The sequence below is a fragment of the Paroedura picta genome, chromosome 6 (assembly GCF_049243985.1).
Source record: "Paroedura picta isolate Pp20150507F chromosome 6, Ppicta_v3.0, whole genome shotgun sequence".
Taxonomy (NCBI): domain Eukaryota; kingdom Metazoa; phylum Chordata; class Lepidosauria; order Squamata; family Gekkonidae; genus Paroedura; species Paroedura picta.
The window spans coordinates 34,298,180-34,304,553 of record NC_135374.1 but is presented as its reverse complement, the minus strand read 5'-3'; the positions used below and the strand labels follow the sequence as shown (position 1 = coordinate 34,304,553).

Here is a 6,374-nt window from a genome sequence, read left to right as displayed (position 1 = left end):
CAGTATTGGTCCCGCCCCCGGCAGGGTGACGTCCCTTTGACGCTGCGCCTGGAGGGCCGCGAGACCCCGTGTTGTGCGGCGCGTTCGGCCCGCAGTTTCCCCCGGGAGCGCTCTGAGACCCCGCCAGAGGGGACGAGCCGGCCTTGGGGCTTTAAGGGCGCCCTTGTTCGGGCCACCTTTATTCGCCAGCGGAGCATCCCAACCTCAGCCTCCCCTTCCATGGCGAGGGGCCTCTAAAAAGGTGACTCTCGCCAGGGTCTCCGCGCGGCTCGAGGCGGCGGCGACGCCGAAGGACGGGTACCCGCTGGGAGTGAGCGTGCTCGGAGCTTGCAGGCGGTGGGACCCCGTCGGGCGGAGGAACGGAGGGATCCGTCAAACCCCCGGGATTTGCGCTGTGAATTCCCCAAGAGCATCCTGATTTAGCCAGCATAATTTTCCATTACGGCCCACGCATCCCCTGGCTGCGCAAACTTCAGAGCTCCCCATTTTGGCCTTAATACTGCTTTGGATCATTTTCCTGCAAACGACTACTGTCTACAATTGCCATGAGACTAGCGCAATCGCAGACTGGTTTGATCCAGCTCGTTGTTGTTGTTTTAAAGGATTAGAGCTGCTGCTGCAGTGAAACTTGTGGGGTGGTTAGGAAAGGGATTGCAAAAAATAACTGTCAGTATTATAATACCCCTGCCAATGGTGCAGCCTTCTGGGGATCCTGATAATGCAGTTTGGGTCACTGTATCCAGAAGGAAATTGCAGAGCTGGGAAAAGTGCAGAAGAGGGCAGCCAAGATGACTAAGGAGTGGGAGCATCTTTCCTATGAGGGAAGGTTGAAGAATCTGGGGCTTTTCAATTTTAGAAGCATGATAGAGGTTTATAAAATTATGCTTGTAATGAGATGAGTGGACGGAGGGTGGTATATTAATTGACAACTACTCTCTCTTCCAAAATACTAGAGCTCAAAGGCAGCCAATTAAATCGATGGACTGTTTAGTCAGGATGCACAGCAACCTTTACTCCTTAAGTGATTAAAAAGTAGAATTTGCTGCCAGAGGGTGTAGCTATGGCTGCATGCAGGGGATGATTAGAAAATGAACTCAAAACAAAATGGCCAGTATTGAAATGCTTCTGAGTAGATCTACATTGGTTTTAAAAGATTAGACAGATGGAGGATAAGTCTATTTGTGGCTACTAGCCATGGTGACTAAAGGTGACTCTATATTTTGAGTTAGTGAAACTTTGAATGCCAATGCCAGGAGGCAACATCAGAAGGCCTGGGGGCTCAATGATCGGTTGTTGGTCCTTCAAAGTAACTGGTTAACTACCATGAGACCAGATGCTGGACTAGATGGAGTCCTGATTTATCACGGCTGTCATAAGGATAGGTCCATGAATGGCTATTCATGACCATGCCCAAGTGGAATTTTGATATTTAGGTGATAGCTCTCTCAATACCGGTGCTGAGGAGCTACAACACAGGGAACCTTTGTCCTTTCAATGATACTTGTCTGGTCACTGTGGAAAAGGACTACTAGATAGACCATTGAAGAGTTCCATCAGAGTAGAACATCTTTTTGCCCCTCCCCATAATATCCAAATTCAAGAAGCTATTTCAGTTGGGTCTAATAAAGATGCTGAACTAGACTCTGTGCATGTATGGAATACTCATTTCACCAACCTCTTCAAATATGGGATTAGGGAAAACTTAAATGGCTTTAAATAACTTCTAGGGAAACATCAGTTCGTTGGAACCTTAGCCCCTTCTCCCAGCAGGTAATGTCTGAAAAAAAGGCAAAATCTCATCCTTTCCATAAATTAATTCAGCCGCCAAACAAACAAACAGCTATCTTCCAACCTGGCAACCTGGATCCATGCCCACAGTAGCTGTAAAGCATTCTACATAGATCTCCCCTTAAAATCAACTTGGAAACTCCATTTAGTGCAAAATGGACAGCTCAATTATAAACTAGGTAGTGCCTGAATTTTATACACATTCTGCCATCATTCAATTTATTGCCCACTACTTACTGGATTAAATTACAAGTACTAGTAAGGCTGTACAAAATAAATCAGTATGTTTTAGGGTTTGAGTATATTGCACACAAAAGATCAGTATTTTCAGATACTCCCAAATCCCAATACTGATATGGTATTCAGTAAATATTTGGGAATCTGTTTAAACGCCCTTTAACATTGACTACCTGACATTCCAATCAAATATTTTTTGGGATTTCTCAGGCTTGGTCATTTTAGATTCAGCCTTAATCAATTGTAGTCTATGGTCCCCATAGAACATAATCGAGAATCAATTCCGGGGAGGGGCTGTGTTTTGACGTAGAGGCACCAAATTTGCAGCATAGCTGCCAGTGTCTCTCCTAAAACAAACTCCACTTTTCAAAGTTTGGAGTACAATTCTATGAGCACCCAAACAAGGTGTCTCCATCCTACATTGGTTTCAAAGGAGGAAATAAAAGGTGTTTAAAAGGATTGTGGTTCCTTTAAAATTCCTTCTCCAAATGAGTTCACCCAGCAGGCATTTAAAGGGACCTGACCATTTTAGATAGCTGAAATTCAGCCCTAATTTATATTCAGATTTATATTCAGATGAAATAATAGCTGCAAAATACTGATAAGGTATTTTTTGGATATTTTCCCAGTTTGGATTTAGCCAAATGCACACCCCTAGGTACTAGTGATCATATACAAAGCCCTTCAATGTCTGCAAGCTAGCCCTCTTACATTATTTATTGGATGTCTCCTCATCCTATTGACTGTATTGACTTATACATTATAAAATTGCCTTGAGTCTGAGTGAGAAAGCAGACTGGCAGGGGCTCGTGGGAATTGTAGTCCATGAATATCTGGAGGGCCGCAGTTTGACTACCCCTGATTTAAACAATCTGTTGAGAAGGCTGTTCCCCTTACATGTACCTCGTGCATGCTGATATTGCTGTCATTAGGCAAGCAAAAAGGGAAGGTATAGTGCCTGGATGGATTTATCTTAACAACTAAAATCCAGATGTTGAAAAGCAGTCTGTCAAAGTACTAGTCAGGTGGAAATCCTAAAAGGAATTTTTAATAATTAGTTTTTTAATTTTTAATAATTAGTTTAGCAGTCATGATCACTGCTGCAGCATGAATCACACTGGGGGAAAACAGACAAGTATGCAATCTGCTTTGGCATCATTAAAACAGGAAAACAAGATGACTCATTCATTTACTGTCTTCCACTTTGGGAACAGCAGATCAAACACTAGGTTTCTCTAGAGCATTTATCTGTCCCTCACATGGCTCAAAGGCAGCTTTGGAAGTTACAGAAATGTACAAGCTGACAAGTATTCCATGTAATTCAGAAAGTATCTTTATTTGAGTACGTCAAGACAACTTCCAAATGCAATTTTCAAAAACTGTAGCATGCAGACTATTTTTTAAAAAGGTGCTATAAAAGTTATATTACATTTAAATGCACAGTATAGATTTCATGAGAATTTCATGATACTTTTAACTTGATCTCGACTTTGCAAACTGCAGTTATACAACCTATAACCTTACTGCCTTACAGCACAGAAGTAAGAGCATGCCATGGACCCATTGTAAAGGATGGGGGAAACCATTTGAAAGGGTTTTCCTCCTCAACTTTGTCCTTCCTAAAGGTGCAAAAATTTTACTACTTATTATAGTAAGAACAGTGTTACAGCAAACTTATTATCTTACATTCTTTTTATCAAGGTTAAAAAGGCATACTAATCAAATGTGTACAGCACAGACCGGTGTGCTAAAAATTCTACACTGTTTATGTCCTCATCTATGCAAGAAAATACAGGTGACAACAATACTGATTTGTATAATGTAACCTTTCTTTAAAGAAATCTAATAGTGATGACAAGGATGAAAACTAGAAATGTGTTCTAGAAGCTCATTTGTAGTCATGTTTATTTGAATGAAAACTCCACTGATTTCAACAAGAAATTCCTTGGATTCCAGCCTAAAGTATTTTACATACAACAGAAACAGCAGCAAATGCCAGTAGTAATTCTGATTATAATATTGGCACATGGCTGTTTACAAGAAAAAATAATCCAGTGTTTCAGGTTTTTGCTGCCTTTATGATAAAGGTGGTGGGGGCAGCATCCTACCATTAAGGGGCTACCTTTCCTACTGGGATCAAGAACACCTTCCAGACCACTTTGCTAGAGGCAGGAAGAAAAGTAGCATTAGAATATATTACATGTCCTCTTTCCTTCTTTATCATAACAAGACAAAGATAGCTGGCTTGTGGCCTTTGGATGTCCTGGTAGCAGCTGAACAGGCAGACACCAGAGAAGTGATACAATTAAGTATGAGGCGTGGAGGAAATAGTGTTCTTCCCTTTCACCCTTGCAGTTCCTTAACTTCCCACAACAGAAGCACAAATATTCTGAATATGAATTTATTCAAAGATGAATTTGACTTTATGTTTGAAGCTTAGGAAAAGAAGTACACTGTAGGTCACATAAATGGGCCATTAACATCACACACAAACACATTTTAAGCAAATGTTTTAAGAATCCAGTGATAGGTTAAGTTCACTTTGTTAATCTGAGAACTCTCAATCCTTTCTTCCTCATAGAAAAAACAGAAGTACTGTTCCTTCTAGTCCATATAACACTAGTTGGTTGTTTTGCAATTATACAGCTATATCTACCTTTGCAGGAACTAGGCATCATTACTCTACAGAAACTAGCAAAACTCCCTACCTACACATGCAACTCATACTGAACAGAATAAAATGTTTTATTTAGCAAACAAGGCAAAATTGAGAAAATTTCTACTATAGTGTGAACACCTCCCCATACCAAAATCATTTTTTTATGGATGAACATGCAAGCAAAGCAAAAATTTACATAAAATAATACGGATTCAAATGAAAGACCCTTATTTTTGTTTTTTTAAACTCCACTGCTACAGGCAAACAGTCAACACTCTGGGCTTTCTCTGAACATTTCAATTTTGTGTCATCATGGCAACCAGGCAACAGATTTTATTTCTTCACAATGCCATCTGTCCAATAGCGTTCCAGCATGCATCAAACAGTTAAGTACTGTGCCAGACAAAGGCAACAGGACAACTCCCCATGTATGTTTCACTGCCAGCAAACATGCCTGTTTGCACCTAGGAAGAGATCACTACTTAGCGTACAATGGCAGAATATATACCAGGCCTATGGGAATTACAGTCCTTAATAACCTGACAGACATTCTATGTTTTTCAAGCATCTGGTCAATTAAATTAAAATTCTACTTTGAGAGAGACTGCTGATTTCCATTCAGTGTCCTTTCTCATGGATCCTTATTTCAAGGAAAGCAGCGGGTTGGGGTGGGGGACTTCATCATCTTTTTTTCAGTGGTCCACAGAGGTCTGAAATAGCTGTTCCCTGGCTCTCCACAACATGGGACTTCTTCAATTCCAGGTGACTTCTATGGGAATGGAAGGCTAGTTATATAAAGCTATCTAGAAGACTGATGTGGAGATCATACTATAAGGTGGCTATACAGAAAAATTGTAAAACATGCCAATTATCTAATTTTAAAGTCTCATCACTGTCAGAAGTACAGCTCTTATTGTTCACTTTATATGGATTTCAAATTAATTTGAGTTAAGCTATTCCAGATACTATTTTGGGTATGGTAGGAAGGAGAAAATTATGCCTTTCCTTGCTCCCTTAGACCAAGGGTTCCCTGGAAAGTATTCTGGTAACCAGCTGCCACCACTCAAGACTTCTGAACCACTGAGAAGGCACTATTCCAGCACAGTACTATAGCACTAACAAAGTAACAGGGCAGCAGCAACCATAGGAAACACCTTATCAACTATTTAGCACCTGTGCTGTATAGCACATGGTGAAGAGATGGAAAGAAATATCCCAGAGAAATACACTACATTAAGCAAAGTTTTAAAAAAGTATTTTTAAGAGAGAAGGAAAAGGGTGGTTAGATCCAAAAAGTGGTGAAAAGGAGGTAAGAACAAAAATACAGGAAAGTCATACAACAGCAGCAGCAGAGATGTTCAACTTGACAAGCCACACAATTGAACTAAGGTAAATACACATTATCAAGGCTGTAGCAGGCTTCTCAGAGCATGTGCAAAGATCCTTGTAGTAGTCAAGGAGATCATTAACTCCTATCTAAACTTTCTGGGGATTTAGAACTGAAAGTGAGCTATAATTAATGTCTTCCATAAAATACTACTAGTAACTCCCAAGCAGGGAAGAGGGAAGGAGGCAAGAAAAGTAGAATGAGATGTTTAAAACAAAGTGAATAATCTTGTGGAAAGGAAGCTGTGATCAGTCTTCATAAGCAAACAGTCAGTTAAACCCATTTAGATTCACCATTGTTTTC

At 40.5% G+C, this 6,374-nt stretch overlaps 1 protein-coding gene across 1 annotated transcript in view; it reads left to right on the top strand.

The window, feature by feature from the left end:
* The window catches only part of RPL24 (ribosomal protein L24), a 354,788-nt gene that overhangs the window by 323,455 nt on the left and 24,959 nt on the right, over window positions 1–6,374 (top strand). The gene's annotated exons all lie outside the window — the stretch shown is intronic.